Source organism: Podarcis melisellensis (assembly GCF_964234715.1).
Source record: "Podarcis melisellensis genome assembly, chromosome: 17".
Lineage (NCBI taxonomy): Eukaryota > Metazoa > Chordata > Lepidosauria > Squamata > Lacertidae > Podarcis > Podarcis melisellensis.
Window position 1 is genome coordinate 25562416 of NC_138534.1, and position 6547 is coordinate 25568962.

A 6547-nucleotide genomic window follows, 5' to 3' on the forward strand; every position below is an offset into this window, starting at 1 on the left:
TCTTGCGCCCAGATAAATGGAGTTAGGACTGCAGCTGAAGAGACTGAGCTGTCCACCAGGAAACTCTCAGTTACAATCTCACCCCTGACAAAAAATGTTTAGGTAGTGTTAGGCAAGTCAACCTCTCTCTGTCTCACCATCTGCAGTATGGGAATAATGACACGGTCCTCATCATTAAGGTTTCCTGAGATAATGTATGTAGCTGCTTTGAAAACATAAGATATTATTATAAAATAAAAACTATGATGGTGTTTCTGATATAAATCCACCTCTTTGGGATTCCACTCATTTGAACTTACATTGCCATCCTAAGCATAGATACTAGGAAGTTGCACTTATTAAAAAATCAGTGGGCTGTACTGTTGTATAAATATGATTAGGATAAAGATGTTCAAAAGCTAACTGTGACCTTTATTCTTTGAGCTAGCATGAAATGTCTGGAACGCAAACAGCTTTTTTCATTTTTAAAAATGCCAGCTTCTCAGAACACAGCAGTTGCAAGGTGCTATTTGTACATTTTGTGATGCAAAGGCAGATGAGCAAAAACTGCTGTAATTCATTCCAGCTCTTCTGTGTCCAGTAGCACTGCCACCTTTTGGTTGGTAAAAGTGTTTTCTCCTTGAAAGTTGGTCAATTGCATTGGCTGCTATGTCAGGAACCACAGTGGTCATTTTCCACTGGAAAAACTCTATCCCAAAACACCACTTAGACTGCCCAGCAATTGATTATGGTCGTCTGATGCTCATTCATAGCTTCAGAAAACCCAACCTTTTCATATGGGAGTCCACAAAAGTACTATTGAGCACACCAAACCCATCCTAGCGGCCCATAGGACTGAGATGATTGTGGGGGGGAAATCCTCATGTGACTGGAGTGTTGTGGGGTCTAGCTGTTGAGAAAGTGACAGCTGCACAATGTGTAGAGCAGAAACTTTCACTGCAAAAATAATAATTTATACTCCCTAAAACTGAAAACAGCAGCCTTGGGGATGTTGAGGAGTTATTTTTAGGGCTAGTTGTACTGTTGGCATTTCTGCTTATACATTCCCAGTAAATCTGTCTGGCGAAACACGTTTCTAAACTGGAGTTTATAAATCTGCAACAGTTCCTCCAGCAGTCCTACAATTTAGCTGGAACTGTCTGCCTCCAGTAATAATGGAATAGTGGTAGAATAAAAATGGAATAATGATGCTGGAGCTGTGCATTTGACCTTTTTTCTGTGCTGGTGTCCAGATTGAAAATCACTGCCCCCGCACCCCTCCCCCCCCCCAAAAAAAAGGCTGCACAGGGGGGGGGGGATTGTATGATACGTGTAACTTTCACCCAATTGAGCAAATAGTTTGGGGCATTTATGCAGTTTTAATTGGGAAATGGTGCAGGTCTCCCAGGACCTTATCTACTGTATATTGATCTGATTTACACGTCTGAATTACATTGTTTGTTTGTTTGTTTGTTTGTTTGTTTGCAAGAGGTCCTCATCTCAGACCTTTCACATCATATCTAGTTGAATATGGATTAGGAGTTCTGATCACCACATCTCTTTTTGTTTCGGGGGGGGGGGATAGTACACTCCACCTGGACTCACATTAAGTCCACCCTAATCACACATTCACTGTTGTGAACATGTCCTAAACTTCTCAGTGCTGTGAAATAGGCAACAAGAGAAATTATACAGGTCTGACCGGTTGTGTGGCAGGGTTAAAGACTGAATAAACACTGCTGGGAATAATACTCCTTAACAGTAGTAGAATTAATGATATGGCTGGTTACTGAAGAAAATAGAGGGTATTTCAGAGTCACCCTGGCATTTGGATATCTTCTATCTCTTCATTTTAATATGAATGTATTCTGAAGAGCAGAAAATAGAATTGGCTTTCCTCACTTTCTTCTTTTCTTCTCTGGTCCTCTGGTTTTACCAAATTTTCATATGTGCCTTTTGGGGGGCTGGAAATATTCTTTGGACCCCAACGCATCTGAAAAATAACTAAACCATGTTGTATTCTGTTGGGATTTAAATCCTTGCAGCTGGCCACAGGCCTTTCTACATTAAATAGTGACTAACCAAACCTAGGGACACGAGTGGCGCTGTGGATTAAACCACAGACTTGCTGATCAGAAGGTCGCGGTTCAAATCCCCGCGACAGGATGAGCTCCCGTTGTTCGGTCCCTGCTCCTGCCAACCTAGCAGTTTGAAAGCACATCAAAGTGCAAGAAGGTAAATAGGTGCCGCTCCGGCGGGAAGGTAAAACGGCGCTTCCGTGAGCTGCTCTGGTTCGCCAGAAGCGGCTTAGTCATGCTAGCCACATGACCCGGAAGCTGTCTGTGGACAAACGCCAGCTCCCTCAGCCTATAGAGCGAGATGAGCACTGCATCTCCCGAGTCGGTCACGACTGGACCTAATGGTCAGGGGTCCCTTTACCTTTACCTTTAACCAAACCTAAATCAGTTTAAGCTTATTCTGTTAAATCCTTTGGCTTTCTCCTTTGTCAGTAATGCAGATCTGTTGGTTTCCAAAGAATGCTGAGGGTGCAGGAAATTCTTAGGGAAATGACACCTGTCATTAGCAAATGGAGCAGGGATGGAATCCATTCCTGTGTAGACAGTAGAACCAAGGGAGAATTTTTTTATATGTCGAATGAACATGCTAAGGTAGCTTCCCTACTCATGATCTAGACCAACCATGGACTCTCTTTCTGCTCCAGTTTGTTGCATGCTCTGCCATTCAGGCAAGCTTCCCATTCTCTTCAATGAAAGTGAGAAGTTGGATGGAAAATATCTTATCTATACATGGCTGCATTTTAATTTCTCTCCTCACAGGACAGAATGAGAAGCCCTGTACTGTCTAATCTGCTCTGGATCCTTGGCATTGGATCTTTCTGATTCACCTCCCCTTTCAGGTAGGCTTGTTATAGGGATAAGCGTGATACAAAGATGGAAAGAACTTTATTCAATAAAAGCAGCTTTCTCCAACCTGATGCCCTCCAGGTTTTGGACTACAATTCCCATCAGCTCCAGCCAGTGTGGGCAATGGTCAGGAAAGATGGGAGTTGTAGTCTGACAAGATCTGAGGAGGAGGGTGAATTAAGGCATGGTTCAAATGATTTTTAAAAGTCCTACAGTATTTGTCCCCTTCTCATATTCATATATCCATCTAATCTATCTGTCCACACGCAAACACCATGGACATTGTGAAATTGCATTGCACCCCATGAAAGAATTTCACATTCAGCAGGAGTATTTTGGGATAGCAAATCAGGACCCAATTTGCCCATAAGAAATTTAGCCTCTATAAAAGTATTTTACTTATAAAATGTATGATAGGTTTGAGGGGACTTCCCTATGGAGAGAGAATCGAGCCAGGTTTTGCACATCTCTCCTTGCTTTGGAGACAATCACATGCTGAGAACAATCTGCAAGTCTGAATGTTTCTGGATTCTCCTCCCCTGCGCTCTTCCTTTTTTTTTCTTTCTTCATTTTACCCAAGCAGGTGCTTTGATAAACTGCCAGCCTATAATAGGATTTGGGTTGTGCTTTCCCCTCTGATAGTCCAAAGAAGATGAAAAGCTACCCTTGGCAGAGTCAATAAAATGTTCCACTTTTTGTTGTCATTATAATTATTCCAAGGAAGACTTTATCCATAAAATGCAGAATAGCCAGGAGACAAAGCAAGTTTTCATCACTGCCCCCACCACTGAAAATTACAGGACTGTGTACTTCGGAACATAACGTATTATCAGACCAAGACACAAGTCTGCTCTGGAAGCCAATAATCAGCAAAGGAAGGTGTTGCAACTACTTCTGTTAGCAACAACCATAGAGATGGGAAGAACCTCAAAGGTCATCTAATTCAAAGTCCTGCCAGACAGAAGCTAGTTCTTCTTCACACTGTGAACAGGTAAATAACATTTGCTACAACAAAATGTGGGTGAGAGTGTGGCTGTTCTTATCTGGTTGGTTCCCATGAGAACAGAATGCTAAATTAAATACATATTTGATTTGATCCAACTGGGCTCTTATGTTCAGTTTGTTCCACTGTCAAACAGCTCAAACCATCAAGAAGTTCCTTTAAGTTAAATCTCTTGGTTGAATCCATAGTCAGAGACAGAATGCTTCTAAATACCAGTTGCCAGAAACTACAGGAGGAGGAGAGGGACGCAGGTGGCGCAGTGGGTTAAACCACAGAGCCTAGGACTTGCTGATCAGAAGGTCGGTGGTTTGAATCCCCACGACGGGGTGAGCTCCCGTTGCTCGGTCCCTGCTCCTGCCAACCTAGCAGTTCAAAAGCACGTCAAAGTGCAAGTAGATAAATAGGTACCGCTCAGGCAGGAAGGTAAACGGCGTTTCCGTGCGCTGCTCTGGTTCACCAGAAGCGGCTTAGTCATGCTGGCTATATGACCCGGAAGCTGTACGCCAGCTCCCTCAGCCAATAAAGCGAGATGAGCACCGCAACCCCAGAGTCGGTCACGACTGGACCTAATGGTCAGGGGTCCCTTTACGTTTACCTTTACAGGAGGAGGAGAGTGCTCTTATGCTCAGGTCCTGTTTGCAAGAGGCATCTGGTTGGTCATTATGGGAACAGGATGCTGGACTAAATGGGCCATTTAGTCTGATCCAGCAGGCATTTCTTATATCCTGATGGTTTGGATCCTATGCTCTCAAAAAACAAATTTGTTCCATCATCTATGTGACAGTTCTTCAAATATTTGAAGATGGCTATCATATTGGGATTCTTCTCCAGGCCTTCTTTTCCAGGCTGCCTGCTTCTTCAGCCTTTTCTCATAGAACTTTTCTCATGGCCTCTCGCCATCTTTGTCAACCTCCTTTGAACATGTCCCAGCTTGCCAATATCCCTCCTAGACTGCAGTATCCAGAACAGCAGGTCCATTCCACATGACAGCCTTTATAGACTCAGATACGTTGCACTACTGTATGGATCTATAATGCTGCTATTTCAGAGAATTAGGTTGCATCCCCACATAATATCTGGGACAAAACAAGGGACTGTCACAGGATTTGGTAAGACTGTGAAGTCATTAATATCCAGGTAAGAGAGAGAAGGAAGATAGGTCTGCCTGCAAGAAGCGCAATGAGTGAATAAGAGCTTGACTCTTGCCTGTTTTATATGTTCAGAAACCACTGAGTTGGTCCATTAAAAGCCAATGAAATTGTTTTTAGAAACAAGAGCACAGGAATGGCAAAACTCTGTGCTCAGGTTCCTACATATTGGCCTTCTAACTATGGACCTTTAGAATGCACAGACAAGAATCACATTTTCATCGTTTTTTCCAAATCATGGGGAATAGAAACATTTTCCTAAATATAACTGGCCCAATTATGACAAGACACTCTATGATACAGATAAGGGCCTTCTTGGTGCCTGTTTCCAAATCGTGGTACACACACACCCTTTTCCTTTTACTTGTTTCTTGTGACAGGCCTTTGCCCACTAACTGGCTGTTGTGGCAGTGTCTTCTGAGGCTGAGTGTTGTACTTTGTGCATGTGTGCGTGCTTTGGAATGGTTTAAAGTGCTGTTTTTAATAGGGTTACTTATTTGTTTCTAAATATTTATAATTATTGTGTGTGTTTTTAGTTGTCTGTTTTGATTTATGCTGTGAGCCACCTTGGGTTTTGCAATGGGAGAAAGGCAGGATATAAATAAAAATTTAAAAATAAAAAACATTGCCTTACCCTCCATGAATTTCTCTAATCATTTGAAGCCATCCAAGTTGCTGGCCATCACTGCCTCTTGTCGGAGAGAAATCCATAGTTCCACCACTATGTGCTGTGTGAAGAATTCCTTTCTTTTGCCTGTTCTGAATCTTCCAAAATTCAGTTTCATGTGATGTCCATGAGTTCTAGTGTTACAAAACACAAAGCAAAATCTTTCTCTATCCACTTTTGCCATACAATGCATAATTTTAAACAGTTCTATCATGCCACTTCTTACTTGCCGAAACTAAAAAGTCCAAAACGCTGCAACCTTTCTTCATAGTCACCCCATCCCCTTGATAATTTTGGTTGTCCTTTTCTGAACTTTCCCCATCTCTACGATATCCTTTTTGAGATGAAACAACCAGTATTCCAAATGCAGTCATCCCTCATATTTGTATAAGAGCATTGTGATACTGGCCGTGTTATTTTCAATTCCTTTCCTAGTGATCCCTAGCACAGAACTTGCCTTTTTCGCAGCTGCCATACACTGGGTTGACATCTTCATTGAGCTATCCACCAAGACCCCAAGGTCTTGCTCCTGGTCTTTCACTGCCAGTTCAAACCTCAAGACTGTATGTGTAAAATTAAGGTGTTGCTTTTTTAAAAAAAAGAAATGATTTTATTTGCCATGACATGCATCAGTTCACATTTGTTTACAATGAATTGCATTTCCATTTTACCACCCATTCACTCAGTTGGGAGGGGTCATTTTTGAGCTCTTATCCATCCCTTTTTTTTGTTTTAAAGACTCTAAACCATTCAGTATCATCTGCAAACATGGCCACCTCAGTGCTCACTCTAGATAGCTTATGATGAACAAATGAAAAAGCACAGG

At 42.2% G+C, this 6547-nt stretch overlaps 1 long non-coding RNA gene across 1 annotated transcript; it reads right to left on the reverse strand.

Moving 5' to 3' along the window:
- Window positions 1-1562: 1562 nt before the first annotated feature.
- On the reverse strand, window positions 1563-4454 carry LOC309360468. Its single transcript, XR_014164178.1, has 2 exons — window positions 2437-4454; window positions 1563-2066 (listed from the first exon to the last, which is right to left on the reverse strand). It is a non-coding gene; the product is annotated as an uncharacterized lncRNA (long non-coding RNA).
- Window positions 4455-6547: the final 2093 nt, after the last annotated feature.